Raw genomic sequence first — 17122 nt, 5'->3', positions numbered from 1 at the left:
GGAGGTGGTGGGCTCTCCTTCCTTGGAGGTTTTGAAACAGAGGCTGGATGGCCATCTGACAGCAATGAAGATCCTGTGAATTTAGGGGGAGGTGTTTGTGAGTTCCCTGCATTGTGCAGGGGGTTGGACTAGATGACCCTGGAGGTCCTTTCCAACTCTAGGATTCCATGATTCTATTCTGTGAGATCATCAGGTGCGCCTGGGCTATGATGTACTGGCGGGACATCTTGGGGTTCCTTCGAAGAAGAGACCCCCTCCCTCGAGTCGCAGTCCTTCCTGCAGAGAGCCCCCCCCCCCAGCCCAGCTGCCACAGAAGCCTTTTCCCGCAGCTGCAAACCAGCACAGGAATTTGCTCCGCCTCTTGAGCCTCTCTGGAATGTGGGCCCTCTGGGATTCCTTCCATCCCAAGCGGCTTGTGGGGCTAAGCTTCCTCTTTGGTGCCAGCTGGAACCTGGGCATCCCTCCCCCCACCCCCACCCCACACACACCAAGGAGGGCATCTGGGAGGACACTGTGCTGTAGGGTTGCCAATCCCCAGGTGTGGGCAGGGGATTCCCCAGTTTGGAGGCCCTCCCCCTGCTTCAGCATCATCAGAAAGTGGGGGGGGGGGAGGGAAATGCCTGCTGGGCACTCCATTGTTCCCTATGGAGACCGATTTCCATAGGGTATAATGGAGAATGAATCTGTGGGTATCTGGAGCTCTGGGAGGCCTGTTTTTTCAGGTAGAGGCACCAAACTTTTGGCATAGCATCTAGTGCCACTCCTCAAAACACTCTCCAGGTTTCAAAAAGATTGGACCAGGGGGTCCAATTCTATGAGCCCCAAAAGAAGGTGCCCCTATCCTTCGTTATTTCCAGTGGAGGGAAGGCATTTAAAAGGTGTGCAGTCTCTTAAAACGTGATGGCCAGAACTCCCTTTGGAATTCAATTATGCTTGTCTCAACCTTGCTCCTGGCTCCACCCCAATGTCTCCTGGCTCCACCCCAAAGTCTCCTGGCCCCACCCCCAAAGTCCCCAGATATTTATTGAATTGGACTTGGCAACCCGACTGTGCTGGCCAGCCGCCTTTCTTTCCGTCATTAATTCCCCCCCCCCCAAGCCATGCAGGGGGTCAGGCTGGACTTGGCCTGTCAAGAGACCAGCTGGCCCTCCAGGCCAAACAGAGAGCTTGCGCCCCTCCCCCCATTTCTGCAAGGTCTCCCGGACAAGCGGGTTGGCTGGAGGAGGAGGAGGCTAGCGTTGCCTGGCTGCAGGAGCTTGCTCTGCCTTCTTGCTTTGCGTGCTCCTGCCTCTCCTCCCTCAGGGGTGTGACCCCCAGACCCCCCTCCAGCTAGGAGTCTTCTCAGGCATCAGTGATGGAAGGAGCCATCTCACCTCTCCCTCCAGTCAAGTCCCCACCAAGGTTGCCAAGTCCAATTCAAGAAATGTCTGGGGACTTTGGGAGTGGAGCCAGGAGACATTGGGGGTGGAGTCAGGAGATACTGGGGGTGGAGCCAGGAGATACTGGGGGTGGAGCCAGGAGACATTGGGGGTGGAGCCAGGAGATATTGGGGGTGGAACCAGGAGATGCTGGGGGTGGAGACAGGAGACATTGGGGGTGGAGCCAGGAGACATTGGGGGTGGAGCTGGGAGATACTGAGGGTGGAGCCAGGAGACATTGGGGGTGGAGCCAGGAGATACTGGGGGTGGAGCCAGGAGACATTGGGCGTGGAGCCAGGAGATACGGGGGGTGGAGCCAGGAGACATTGGGGGTGGAGCTGGGAGATACTGGGGGTGGAGCCAGGAGACATTGGAGGTGGAGCCAGGAACAAGGTTATGACAAGCACAGGGAGTTAGAATCATAGAATCCTAGAGTTGGAAGGGACCTCAAGGGTCATCTAGTCCAATCCCCTGTACAATGCAGGAAACTCACAAACACCTCCTCCTAAATTCACAGGATCTTCGTTGCTGCCAGGTGGCCATCCAGCCTCTGTTGAAAAGCCTCCAAGGAAGGAGAGCCCACCACGTCCCAAGGAGGAAGCCTGTGGAAACTTAGAATAATAGAATCCTAGAGTTGGAAGGGACCTGCAGGGTCATCTAGTCCAACCCCCTGCACAATGCAGGAAACTCACAAACACCTCCCCCTAAATTCACAGGATCTTCATCGCTGTCAGATGGCCATCCAGCTTCTGTTTAAAAACCTCCAAGGAAGGAGAGCCCACCACCTCCCAGGAGGAAGCCTGTTCCACCGAGGAATCGCTCTAACGGTCAGGATGTTCTTCCTAATGTTAAGCAGGAAACTCTTTTGATTTAATTTCAGCCCACTGGTTCTGGTCCTACCTTCCGGGGCCATCACATGGAAAGGGACCGCGCACCTTTTAAATCCCTTCCCTTCCCTCCACTGGAAAGAATGGATGGGGCACCTTCTCTGGGGGCTCATAGCATTGGACCCCCTGGTGCAATCCTTTTGAAACTTGGAGGGTCTTTTGAGGAGGGGCATTGGATGCTACGCTGCAAATTTGGTGCCTCCACCTCAAAAAAACACCCCCCAGAGCCCCAGATACCCGCAAATCAGTTCCCTATGGTACCCTATCGGAATCAGTCTCCCAAGGGAATAATGGAGTGCCCAGTAGACATTTCCTCCCCCCCCCCCTGCTCTCTAATGACGCTGAAGTGGGGGGAGGGCCTGCAAACTGGGGGATCCCCTGCCCCCACCTGGGGATTGGCAACCCTATTCCCACCCCATGGTAGGACTCCGAGCTGTGTAGGTGCCCTCGCCGTATAACCTGAAGCCAACTTATTTCTCTCTTATTTATTTGTAAAATTTCTCTCCCACCCTCCCTGCTAAAACATGTCTAAAGCTCCTACTTACAATAATTTGAAAACACAGCAAGAGCATTATGACAGCTTGCTAAAATCATGTTGCCCCGATTTTGTTTCAGATGTTAATAGATCGGGTGTGGTCAGCGGGTTGAACATATGAATATATGAAGCTGCCTTATACTGAATCAGACCTTTGGTCCATCAAAGTCAATATTGTCTTCTCAGACTGGCAGCGGCTCTCCAGGGTCTCAAGCTGAGGTTTTCCACACCTATTTGCCTGGACCCTTTTTTAGTTGGAGGTGCTGGGGATTGAACCTGGGACCTTCTGCTTCCCAAGCAGATGCTCTACCACTGAGCCACCGTCCCTCCCCTGCTCTCCAAGGTCTCCAGCTGAGGTTTTTCACACCTATTTGCCTGGACCCTTTTTTAGTTGGAGGTGCTGGGGATTGAACCTGGGACCTTCTGCTTCCCAAGCAGATGCTCTACCACTGAGCCACCATCCCTCCCCTGAACATCAAAACTGACAGTAACATTATCATGGCAATTTGACCAGGAGAAGCCAACTGTATTAGACGTCCACGGCCTCAGCTAAAAAGCCTGGCAAAAGAGCTCTGAAGCAAGTCCCACAGGGCCCACACCTCTATGTGAAGTTCATTCTACTAGGTTGGGGCCAGCCGCCAGGGTAGGGTTACCAATCCCCAGGTGGTGGCAGGGGATCCCCCGGTTTGGAGGCCCTCCCCCCACTTTAGGGTCATCAGAAAGTGGGGGGAAGGGGAGATTGTCTGCTGGGCACTCCATTATTCCCTATGGAGTCCAATTCCCATAGGGTATAGTGGAGAATTGATCCACGGGTATCTGAAGTTCTGCGGGGCTTGTTTTTTAAGGTAGAGGCACCAAATTGTTAGCACAGCATCCAGTCCCTCTCCCCAGAATACCCTCCAAGTTTCAGAAAGTCTGGACCAGGGGGTCCAATTCTATGAGCCCCCAAAGTAGCTGCCCCTAGCCTTTATTATTTCCAATGGAGGGAAGGCATTTAAAAAGTGTGCAGTCCCTTTAAATGTGATAGCCAGAACTCCCTTTGGAGTTCAATTAATCTGGTCACAATTTTACTCCTGGGTCCACCCCCAAAGTCTCCAGATATTTCTTGACTGGACTTGGCAACCCTACGCCAGGGTCAAAAAGGCCCTGGTTGAGACTGGATAGAGGATATCTTTTGGGCTGGGGATTACCAGCAGATATCGGTCAGCTGATCGTAAGACCCTTCAGGGGAGAGGCAGTCCTGCAAGTATGCTGGTCCTTGGCTACTCAGGGCCTTAAATGTTAAAACCAACAGCTCTGAAACTCCATCAGCAGCTGGTGCAACCTGAACGACACCAACTGTATGTGAGCCCATGGAGGCGAAATGGCATCTCTCCCAGCCCGGGGCCCTTCCATTTACCTTTCTCTCTGCCTCTCCTTTTCTGGAGGCCCCCCCAGTATTTTAAGTATTTAAAAATTGTGTAGATTTAAACCTCCAGGCAGTGCGTTTATCAAGAAGCCAGCCTCATAGTACTCCTTGTACAGCCCTCCAGGTCCAGAGTTGTGTGAACAGGGCACAGGTGTGGTGAAAAGTGAGCATTCTGTGTATACTCCGAGCCACCTTCAGTTTGCATGAAAAAAGCTGCCAGGGCTGAGCTCTGAAGAGTCCTGGCACCAATTCAGCTCTTGGCCTTTCATCTGCGTGCTGAGTTCCTGCTGAGCACTCCATGATCCCAGTCCTCTTGGGTCTGGCTTCTCCGCCACTCCCCAACTACTGACAGTGGCCACAGCCCAATTCCTCAGGCTACATTCTGTACAAATTCCCCTCCTGGGAAGAGGCTTTAATTACTGCGCTTCAGAAGCACATATTGTACACCATCCCCCTGAGGTCTCGAACCCAGGTCTGAACTGAGAGCCCATTTGGTGTAGTGGTTTACAAGATTATGCATGGGATGGAGAAAGTAGAGAAAGAAGTACTTTTCTCCCTTTCTCACGATACAAGAACTCGTGGGCACTCGATGAAATTGCTGAGCAGTCGGGTTAGAACGGATAAAAGGAAGTACTTCTTCACCCAAAGGGTGATTAACATGTGGAATTCACTGCCACAGGAGGTGGTGGCGTCCACAAGCATGGCCACCTTCAAGAGGGGTTTAGATAAAAATATGGAGCAGAGGTCCATCAGTGGCTATTAGCCACAGTGTGTGTGTATATATAAAATTTTTTGCCACTGTGTGACACAGAGTGTTGGACTGGATGGGCCATTGGCCTGATCCAACATGGCTTCTCTTAGGTTCTTATGTTCTTAAGTGCATGGATTCTTATTTGGGAGAACTGGGTTAGATTCCCCACTCCTTTTCCACGTGCTGCCAGCTGGGTGACTTTGGGTCAGCTATAAGTTCTCTCAGTGATCATCAAAACAACTGGAACCGGTGAAATCAATGGACTTTGTAAGAAAATCACCGCAGACGCTATAACTTTCATGTAAAATGTGTATAAATGCGTTTAAGTGCAAACTAAACCAAACAAAACTAAGGAACATTGAACATTCAGTTCATGAAATATCCCCACATAGTCCAATAGCCTTGAAACTAGGCTTCCTCAAGGGTAAGCACTTTTCAGTGTTCGTGTTTACTCTTCAGTTTCTCTTCAGTGTCTCCTGTGATTTTCTTACAAAGTTCATAAGTTCTCTCAGAGCTGTTCTGCTCAAGAGCAGTTTCTGACAGAGCTCTCTCAGCCCCACCTATTGTCTATTGGGGGAAGGAGGAGATTGGAAGCTGCTCTGAGATTCCAAGTGAAGGGTGGGGTATAAATCCAATTTCTTCTTCTTTTTCTTCTTCTCCTCCTCCTCCTTATCCTTCTCCTTTTCCTTCTCCTCCTCCTTCTTCTCCTTCTCCTCCTTTTCCTTCTTCTTCTCCTCCTCCTCCTCCTCCTTTTCCTCCTCCCCCTCCTCTCAGAACACAATTAAAATCCACTCCCAAAGATTAGAAATTCAGCCGAGGAACAGAGATGTACCCTGACTGAATCAAACATCTTTCACCCAAGCAAGATCATGGGGTAGGATTGCAAGAGTTGGAAGGGGCCAGAAAGGCCATCTAGTCCAACCCCCTGCTCAAGGGAGGATCAGCCTAAAGCATCCCTGACAAGTTGTCTAGCTGCTGCTTGCAGATTGCCAGAGAGGGGGAGCCCATTCCACTGTCAAACAACTCTTAAGTAAAACAAAAAAATTCTTTGGAGTTCAATGATGCTTGTCACAGCCTTGATCTTGGCTCCACCCCTAATGTCTCCTGGCTCCACCCCCAAAGTCCCCAGATATTTCTTGAATTGGACTTGGAAACCCTAGTTACCACAGATGGTAGCCATCAATGGAATTTACTTAATCCCCTTGGCAGCAGGAGAGGCTGACTTGGGAAGAGTTAGAACCTCCACATTCAGAAGCAGTCAGCCTCTGAATCCCAGTGCCAGAAGGCAAAGTTGGAGAAGGTTTTGGCTTCTATGACCTGCTGCTGGACCTCCACCAGAACTGGTTGGTCATTGTGTGAGACAGGAGGCTGGACTAGATGGACCCTCCCTGGTCTGACCCAGCAGGGCTCTTCTGATGTTCTTATGAAGGCCTCGGCCTCTCTGCCCTGTAGTTGGCCCTCCAGAGGAACTGGTTGGTCACTTTGTGAGACAGGATGCTGGACTAGATGGGCCTCACTGGTCTGACCCAGCATGGCTCTTCTGATGTTCTTCTGAAGGCCTCGGCCTCCATGCCCTGTTGTTGGCCCTCCAGAGGAACTGGCTGGCCCCTGTGTGAGACAGGATGTTGGACTAGATGGACCCTCCCTGGTCTGACCCAGCAGGGCTCTTCTGATGTTCTTATGAAGGCCTCAGCCTCCATGCCCTGTTGTTGGCCCTCCAGAGGAACTGGCTGGCCCCTGTGTGAGACAGGATGTTGGACTAGATGAACCTTCACTGGTCTGATCCAGCAGGGCTCTTCTGATGTTCTTCTGAAGGCCTCGGCCTCCATGCCCTGTTGTTGGCCCTCCAGAGGAACTGATTGGCCACTGTGTGAGACAGGAGGCTGGACTAGAGGGACCCTCACTGGTCTGATCCAGCAGGGCTCTTCTGATATTCTTCTGAAGGCCTTGGCCTCCATGCCCAGTTGTTGGCCACTGTTTGAGACAGGAGCCTGGACTAGATGGACCCTCCCTGGTCTGATCCAGCAGGGCTCTTCTGATGTTCTTCTCAGGGGAAGGCCTCGGCCTCTCTGCCCTGTTGTTGGCCCTCCAGAGGAACTGGTTGGCCACTGTGTGAGACAGGATGTTGGACTAGATGAACCTTCACTGGTCTGATCCAGCAGGGCTCTTCTGATGTTCTTCTCAGGGGAAGGCCGCGGCCTCTCTGCCCTGTTGCTGGCCCTCCAGAGGAACTGGTTGGCCACTGTGAGAGACAGGAGGCTGGACAAAGGAACCATAGAGTGCCCCGCAGACATTTCCCTCCCCCCCCCTTTCTGATGACCCTGAAGCGGGGGGGGGGGAGGGCCTCCAAACCGGGGGATCCCCTGCCCCCACCTGGGGATTGACAACCCTAACCAGGCTCCATCTCTGGCAGAAGCATCTTGCTATAGAAAGAGCCAGTTTGGTGTAGTGGTTAAGCGTGCGAACTCTTATCTGGGAGAACCGGGTTTGATTCCCCACTCCTCCACTTGCACCTGCTGGGATGGCCTTGCGTCAGCCATAGCTCTGGCAGGAGTTGTCCTTGAAAGGGCAGCTTCTGGGTGAGCCCTCTCAGCCTCATCCACCTCACAGGGTGTCTGTTGTGGGGGAGGAAGATAAAGGAGATTGTGAGCCACTCTGAGACTCTTGAGTGGAGGGTGGAATACAAATCCAATGTCTTCTTCCTCATCATCTCCAGGAAAACGACTTCACTGATGTGAGAAGCCCTTCTCTGCCAGTGTTCCCTCTAAGCTGAGTTAGTGTGAGCCTGCTGACAGTTTTTTAGCCTCCAGTTCACACATTTTTGTCTTAGCTGGGGGGAAATGGCCGCAGAGCAAGCGAATTGATGCAGCTGCTCAGAAGGTGGGTTTGAGCCTCTTGTGCTGGGGGTGGGGGAGGCAGCTGCTGCTGCAGTTCTTAAGCAAGCCCACAACTGGGCTGTTGAAGACGTCTAGTCCTCATGGAGGCTGCAATGGGAGGCTATTTGGGAAACTGAGGCCTTTCGCGCTGATTCTATTAATACTTTCCAACAAAATTACAAATTAATGGCAAGGTGGTACCGTACTCCTCCACACTTTGCCTGCGTAGATCCCCTCTGCTCCCCCCTCTGCTGGCGGCAATGTGGTGTTGTCACTTCCCCATCCATTGCTGGAGATTGCCCGGTGATTCAAAGCTTCTGGAGTAAGGTTTTGCCCAAATTGAGCAGATTTCTGGGGTAAATACCCAGGCAAATTGACATAACTCTTCTAAATAACTGGCAAAGAGTATAAGTAGATGCCCGACACCGCTGAATGTATGGTACCAACTCTAGCACCAAAAATTATTTTAAACTGTTTTAATTGTTAACTGGTAATTGATTGTTAATTTTGCTTGCTCACTGTTTTATCGTTGGTGTTTAATTGTTGTTAGCCGCCCTGAGCCTGCTTCGGCGGGGAGGGCAGGATATAAATACGAAGAACAAATAAATAAAATAAACTAATTAATGCTTCACCAACCAAAATCTCGCTACTTATCTCCCTCATAACGGCGGCCAAAACTACTATTGTACACAATTGGAAATTGCCTCAGGTTCTGAGTATGGAATGTTGGCTGCTCCAAGTATGGGAGTACATTGCGCTGGAGGAAATGACTGCAGATTTAGATTCTCGTGATCCTATAAAGGCAGCGCAAAAGTTTTACACAAAACGGTATCCAGTTTTAGATAGAATTGATGCGGACGCTCTGTACATGGAGTCAATAAACAAACGTGTAATACATAAGACAATTATACTTTCCTGACCTGAATGGAACAGCTTCTTCATATTGTATACCCAATGGTTATATCATCTGTACTAGAAATACGTTGCCTGTTCTGGTAATAAGGTATCATTGTTGTTCTTTTGTTTTTCTATGTTTTAAAATAAATAATAAACAATGGGAAAAAACGGAGGCTGAAAAACTCTATGAAGGTGATGCTGCTGAAGGAAGAGCTTCCAGGGCGGGCAGCGTCCCCACCTTTCTCCCACGTCTCCTCTTCTCTCAGCTCCCCTCAGCTGCTTCTCAACCAGCGTTCCCTCTAAGCTGAGTTTGTGTGAGCTAGCTCAGTTTTTTTTAGCCTCCAGCTCACACATTTTTGTCTTTGTTGCTCTTGTTCAGTCGCACAGTCGAGTTCGACTCTTTGCGACCCCATGGACAAGGTCTCGCCAGGCCCTCCTGTCTTCCACCATTCTCTGAAGTCTGCCCAAATTTGTGTTTGTTACATCAGTAACGCTGTCCAGCCATCTCCTCTTTTGCTGTCCCCTTCTTCTTTTGCCTTCTGTCTTTCCCAGCATCAGGGTATTCTCCAGGGAGTGCTCCCTTCTCATTTGGTGGCCAAAGGATTTGAGCTTCAGCTTTAGTATCTGACCTTCCAGGGGACAGTCTGGGTTGTTTTCCCTTAGGACTGACTGATTGGATCTTCTTGCAGTCCAAGGGACTCTCAAGAGTCTTCTCCAGCACCACAGCTCAAAAGCATCTATTCTTCTGTGCTCAGCCTTCCTTATGGTCCAGCTCTCACAGCCATACGTTACTATTGGGAATACCATCGCTTTGACTATATAGACTTTTGTTGGCAGGGTGATGTCTCTACTTTTTATGTCTCTGCTTTTTATACAAGTATAGCCACCTTCAAGAGGGGTTTAGATAAAAATATGGAGCAGAGGTCCATCAGTGGCTGTTAGCCACAGTGTGTGTGTATATATAAAAATTTTTGCCACTGTGTGACACAGAGTGTTGGACTGGATGGGCCGTTGGCCTGATCTAACAGGGCTTCTCTTATGTTCTTATGTGACACAGAGTGTTGGACTGGATGGGCCATTGGCCTGATCTAACAGGGCTTCTCTTATGTCCTTATGTGACACAGAGTGTTGGACTGGAGGGGCCATTGGCCTGATCCAACAGGGCTTCTCTTATGTTCTTATGTGACACAGAGTGTTGGACTGGATGGGCCATTGGCCTGATCTAACAGGGCTTCTCTTATGTCCTTATGTGACACAGAGTGTTGGACTGGATGGGCCACTGGCCTGAACCAACAGGGCTTCTCTTATGTTCTTATGTGACACAGAGTGTTGGACTGGAGGGGCCATTGGCCTGGTCCAACAGGGCTTCTCTTGTGTTCTTATGTGACACAGAGTGTTGGACTGGATGGGCCATTGGCCTGGTCCAACAGGGCTTCTCTTGTGTTCTTATGTGACACAGAGTGTTGGACTGGAGGGGCCATTGGCCTGGTCCAACAGGGCTTCTCTTATGTGTCACAGAGTGTTGGACTGGAGGGGCCACTGGCCTGGTCCAACAGGGCTTCTCTTATGTGACACAGAGTGTTGGACTGGAGGGGCCATTTGCCTGATCCAACAGGGCTTCTCTTATGTTCTTATGTGACACAGAGTGTTGGACTGGATGGGCCATTGGCCTGATCCAACAGGGCTTCTCTTATGTTCTTATGTGACCCAGAGTGTTGGACTGGATGGGTCATTGGCCTGATCCAACATGGCTTCTCTTATGTTCTTATTATACTGCCCAGGTTCGCCATAGCTGTCCTCCCAAGGAGCAAACGTCTTTGCATTTCATGGCTACAGTCACCATCTGCAGTGATCTTGGACCCCAGAAATGTGAAGTCTGTCACTACTTCCTTGTCTTAGCTCAGGAAAAATGGCCCCGGAGCAAGCTAATTGATGCAGGAGCTCACCACTTTAATGCCAGTAGCTCGCAAAGCAGAATGTTTGCTCACAAGACTCCACAGCTTAAAGGGAGCATGGAATCTCTGCCAAAGACCCCGGAGAGGGGCTGCTGCTGGTTGGAGCGGACAATCTCGACCTTGATGGATGGGGGTGGGAGACAGGAGGAGGGCTGCTGCCAGTCTCCCGGTGAGGGCAATGCCTCCCTTCCCCACTCGCCTGCTCCTCCTTTTAGCCTCTCAGGAAGGGCCCGGGCTGGGCTGACACCATCTGGCCACCACCCTCAAATCTGCTGACCAGACCTGGGGCTGTTTGAGTGGCCCAGGCTGAACCACCAGGAGTGACATCTCTGCCACGGGGCAAAGTGCCAGCTCTGACGGCATGGCGGGGCAGAGGAGAGCCTACTGCAGAGCGTGTGGTGGGATGATGAAGGACCGCAGCTGGGCAGAGAGAGGCTCCAGGCAGGGAGATGAAAGGCTTCCTCACCCAAAATAGCCGGCTGGGGTGACTCACTGCGGGTTTCCTTTCTGCCCTTCAGGGTCTCCCTGCCACTCCCAAGGACGGTGAGGAGCCAGCCCTGTGATGCCCTTGGCAGGACACCCACATGGAAAGAATGGCCTGTTACTCCTTTCTGGCTTTGGGAGGGTTGTTACTCTGATGCACTTATTGGTGTGTGTGTGAGAGAGATGATCCCCCCCCCACCCCCGCTGTCTCTCCAATCCAAGCTTCCATCCCCTTCTCCTCGCAGAGGACAACCAGCTTCAAAGGCCTTTTGCCAGGAGCCCTTGGAGGGAGAAAGAGCCAGCAGCCGGTTTCCCCTTGCAAAATAGGGTTGCCAAGTCCAATTCAAGAAATATCTGGGGACTTTGGGGGTGCAGCCAGGAGACTTTGGGGGTGGAGCCAGGAGACATTAGGGGTGGAGCCAAGATCAAGGCTGTGACAAGCATCATTGAACTCCAAAGGGAGTTCTGGCCATCACATTTAAGGGGATGGCACACCTTTTCAATTCCTTCCTTCCATAGGAAATAATGGATAGGGGCACCTTCTTTTGGGGCTCATAGAATTGGACCCCCTGGTCCAATCTTTTTGAAACTTGGGGGGTATTTTGGGGAGAGGCACTAGATGCTATACGGAAAATTTGGTGCCTCTATCCCAAAAAACAGCCCCCCCAGAGCCCCAGATACCCGCAGATCAATTCTCCATGATTTTCTATGGGAATAAATCTCCATAGGGAATAACAGAGTTCCCAGCAGACATTTCCCTCCCCTCCCCCTGCTTTCTGACGACCCTGAAGCGAGGGGAGGGCCTCCAAACCGGGGGATCCCCTGCCCCCACCTGGGGATTGGCAACCCTATTGCAAAACCATCCTCAGATTCAAAGGCTCCACCCATCCCCAGCTCCGTAAGAGTTAAAGAAAAGACAAGAAAGTTCTTCCTGCCTCTCTCAAGTGAGCCCTTCTGGAGGACGCCAGGAGGAGCGGACTAGGTCTAAAAATATTGGTTGCCTGAAGACAAAGGGGGCCCACCCACAACGATATGGCTATCATTTAATTTTTATAAGAAATAAATAAAATTTTCAAAAAAATACGTAAGTGGAAAAAAGGCACAATTAAAACTTTTGCTAAATAAATGTACATTTTACTGGCAGTATGCAGTAGATAAAAAGCTCCGTGGCGCAGAGTGGTAAAGCTGCAGTACTGCAGTTGGAGCCCTCTGCTCACAACCTGAGTTCAATCCCAGTGGAAGCTGGGTTCAGGTAGCCAGCTCCAGGTCGACTCAGCCTTCCATGCTTCCAAGGTCGGTAAAATGAGTCTTCAGCTTGCTGGGGGGAAAGTGTAGATGACTGGGAAAGGCAATGGCAAACCACCCCATAAAAAGTCTGCTGGGAAAACGTGAAAGCAACATCACCTCAGAGTCAGAAATGACTGGTGCTTGCACAGGGGACTACCTTTACCCTTTTTTTTATGCAGTAGATATTAAATGTGAATGCAGATTGCATTTTCTCAAGAGGAGCTGATCTCTGCCAGCTGGAGATCAGTTGTAAAGGCGGGAGATCCCCTGGAGGCAGCAACCCTAAATACTATGTAAATTTTAGTTGCATTACAGTAAGAATACTGGAACTTGGGAAGTTGGGGAGGGATGGTGGCTCAGTGGTAGAGCTTCAGCTTGGTAAGCAGAAGGTCCCAGGTTCAATCCCCGGCATCTCCAACTCAAAAGGGTCCAGGCAAATAGGTGTGAAAAACCTCAGCTGGAGACCCTGGAGAGCCACTGCCAGTCTGAGTAGACAAGACTGACTTTGATGAACCGAGGGTCTGATGGGGGAGGGGGAATGGCTCAGTGGTAGAGCTTCAGCTTGGTAAGCAGAAGGTCCCAGGTTCAATCCCCGGCATCTCCAAAAAAGAGTCCAGGCAAATAAGTGTGGAAAACCTCAGCTTGAGACCCTGGAGAGCCGCTGCCAGTCTGAGTAGACAAGACTGACTTTCATGGACGGAGGGTCTGATTCAGTCTAAGGCAGCTTCATATGTTCAACTTCTATTATATTTTCAAGCTACTAAAAGGACAATAACATTTTTAACATATTGTCTAAAGTTTAAGGGGGCCCACTTTGGTGTCGTGGTTAAGTGTGCCGACTCTTATCTGGGAGAACCGGGTTTGATTCCCCACTCCTCCACTTGCAGCTGCTGGAATGGCCTTGGGTCCGCCATAGCTCTGGCAGAGCTTGTCCTTGAAAGGGCAGCTGCTGTGAGAGCCCTCTCCAGCCCCACCCACCTCACAGGGTGTCTGTTGTGAGGGAGGGAGATAAAGGAGATTGTGAGCCGCTCTGAGACTCTTCAGAGTGGAGGGCGGGATATAAATCCAATATCTTCATCTACCTCACAGGGTGTCTGTTGTGGGGGAGGAAGGGAAAGGAGATTGTGAGCCACTCTGAGACTCTTCAGAGTGGAGGGCGGGATATAAATCCAATATCTTCATCTACCTCACAGGGTGTCTGTTGTGGGGGAGGAAGGGAAAGGAGATTGTGAGCCGCTCTGAGAGTCTTCAGAGTGGAGGGCGGGATATAAATCCAATATCTTCATCTCCCTCAAAGGGCGTCTGTTGTGGGGGAGGAAGGGAAAGGAGATTGTGAGCCGCTCTGAGACTCTTCGGAGTGGAGGGCGGGATATAAATCCAATATCTTCATCTACCTCACAGGGTGTCTGTTGTGGGGGAGGAAGGGAAAGGAGATTGTGAGCCACTCTGAGACTCTTCGGAGTGGAGGGCGGGATATAAACCCAATATCTTCATCTACCTCACAGGGTGTCTGTTGTGGGGGAGGAAGGGAAAGGAGATTGTGAGCCGCTCTGAGGCTCTTCAGAGTGGAGGGCGGGATATAAATCCAATGTCTTCATCTACCTCACAGGGTGTCTGTTGTGGGGGAGGAAGGGAAAGGAGATTGTGAGCTGCTCTAAGACTCTTCAGAGTTGAGGGCGGGATATAAATCCAATATCTTCATCTCCCTCAAAGGGCGTCTGTTGTGGGGGAGGAAGGGAAAGGAGATTGTGAGCCACTCTGAGACTCTTCAGAGTGGAGGGCGGGATATAAATCCAATATCTTCATCTACCTCACAGGGTGTCTGTTGTGGGGGAGGAAGGGAAAGGAGATTGTGAGCCGCTCTGAGACTCTTCGGAGTGGAGGGTGGGATATGAATCCCATATCTTCTTCTTCAGGGGCCCTCTTGACACCCTGGCCAGTCTGCCACTGGAGGAGGCTAACCACCCCTCCCCCCCCCCCGGGGCAAGATGTATTGCCTAAACGGAAGGGGAAGTAGCCCCCTCCCCACATTTTTGTGACAATATGCCCTTCACCACACACCAAAGAATCACAGCTGGACCCTGAGTTCTAGCTTCCGGAAAGCTGGTGTGCGGAGAAAGATCACAAGACTTCTCTTGAGTCAATAAACAGAAACCGAGAATGCCTTCAACTTGGAGGCTTTTGACTCTCATGAGAACATGTTTGGTCAGCATTTCCGTTTCTTCCAGCTCTTACAAAGCCCTTTTGGTGATAACAGATTTAGGGCTCCTCCGCTTTCCAGCAGCCTGCCTTTTGGCCACAGCTAGAAAGCGTCAAACCATTTTTTTAAAAAAAATTATAAACGGACAGTGCAGGAAACAGTAAACTGAGCCTGCAGGAGAATCACCGTGGGGGAGAGCAGAATACCACCCGGGAGGCCTGGCAAGGCATTTTTAAAGCACTGAATGAGCTCTGCTGACATTTAATCTTGTGCTTGCTTCAGATCTTTTTATTCTGACATACAAAACATCAACTGTATAGTAAAATATCAATATAAGCCCCCACACCCCAGAAGAGTCCCTGCAGAGGTGCTGCAGACCACACAACGCTGCATTCGGGAGGGAAGTCGCAGGAGTCTGTGCTGTGGGGGGTGGCAGGAGATGCCCAACCAGAGTCTCCAGAGAGCCAACCCCCTCCCCTCCCAAGGGGGCACACCCAGAACAGAACCTCTTCCCAAAATGGCCAAACCAGCACTTGAAATTGTGCCCAGAGAGAAAGGGGCCAGCAGTCCTCTAAGAAGAAGATAGAAAATATTGGATTTATATCCCACTTTATACTCTGAATCTCAAAGCAGTCGCAATCTCCTTTACCTCACCCACCCCCCAACAGACACCCTGTGAGGTAGGTGGGGCTGAGAGGGCTCTGACGGCAGCTGCCCTTTCAAGGACAACTCCTATGAAAACTATGGCTGACCCAAGGCCATCCATCAGGTGGCAAGTGGAGGAGTGGGGAGTCAAGCCCCGTTCTCCCAGATAAGAGTCCACGCACTTAACCACTACACCAAACTGTCTCTCTCTTAAGTCCTGGTCAAATGCAGAATGCTCTTTCCCTCCCAGGCAAGAACTTCCCTCCCTGCAACATTTGAAACCCCCAAGCAAACTTTGCAGGCAGCCTCCAGGACAACACATGACAGGAGCCCAACCTGGACCCTGCCCCCCCGCCCCCCAGGAGAGGGAAAAGAGGGGCCAGCTCATGTTTCTCTACAAAAGGCAGGAATACCAATCAAAGTTGGAGAAAGGCACCACTGTGCCACAGATGGCATCTGGGAAAAGTAAAAAGGCACCTTCTAAATCCCTGAATGACCTCTTGACCTGGTGGGCCCATGCAGATAGTAAACAGCACAAGGATAAGGCAGAACCCTCCCCCCCAGGCCCCTAACATAAGCACTATGGGGCGCCCCTATGGGGCGCAGCAAGCTGCCTCTCTGCACTGAAAATGCACTGAAAATGTCAAGACAGTGTGCGTCTGCAATAAAAAAGGCCAACGCCATGCTGGGAATTATTAGGAAGGGGATTGAAAACAAATCAGCCAGTATCATAATGCCCCTGTATAAATCGATGGTGCGGTCTCATTTGGAGTTTTGTGTACAATTCTGGTCGCCGCACCTCAAAAAGGATATTATAGCATTGGAGAAAGTCCAGAGAAGGGCAACTAGAATGATTAAAGGGCTGGAGCACTTTCCCTATGAAGAAAGGTTGAAACGCTTGGGACTCTTTAGCTTGGAGAAACGTCGACTGCGGGGTGACATGATAGAGGTTTACAAGATAATGCATGGGATGGAGAAAGTAGAGAAAGAAGTACTTTTCTCCCTTTCTCACAATACAAGAACTCGTGGGCATTCGATGAAATTGCTGAGCAGAAAGGTTAAAACGGATAAAAGGAAGTACTTCTTCACCCAAAGGGTGATTAACATGTGGAATTCACTGCCACAGGAGGTGGTGACGGCTACAAGTATAGCCACCTTCAAGAGGGGTTTAGATAAAAATATGGAGCACAGGTCCATCAGTGGCTATTAGCCACAGTGTGTGTGTATATATAATTTTTTTTTTTTGCCACTGTGTGACACAGAGTGTTGGACTGGATGGGCCATTGGCCTGATCCAACATGGCTTCTCTTATGTTCTTATGTTCACTGTCCAGTAGGAACAGAGCTGCCATAACTCCGGTTTCCATCCCAGAGAGCTAGTCCAGAAGGACTCTAGAGTTCCTTCTACTCAAAGCCAGTGGGCTATCCAAGAAAACCAAAAGAGCCACACTTTTCTTCTCCCCAGCATAGCCCACGGTGCACCAATTTGGTGCCAGGGAGTGCCACAGCACCTCCCAGGACTTCCCTCGGTGCTCATGAAGCCTTTCAGAAAGTGGGTAGGGAGACTTGAAGACATTGTCATTTGCTGCTTGTCAGAACTTGTAACTTTAGTATTGCTAGCTTAATGTAGAACCAGTATAATTGATGGTTGGCAAGTATGCATAGAGTGGACCTGAGCGTTGAACCAGACCGACCCCATATTGTAACCTTTCTGAACCTGAAGTGCCTGAGTAGTAGTTAACCCTGCCCCGATGGTATCCAAAGTATTTGGGGGCTGTAGA

The sequence above is a fragment of the Heteronotia binoei genome, chromosome 2 (genome assembly GCF_032191835.1).
Source record: "Heteronotia binoei isolate CCM8104 ecotype False Entrance Well chromosome 2, APGP_CSIRO_Hbin_v1, whole genome shotgun sequence".
NCBI lineage: Eukaryota > Metazoa > Chordata > Lepidosauria > Squamata > Gekkonidae > Heteronotia > Heteronotia binoei.
Note: the sequence above shows the minus strand (reverse complement) of the source record.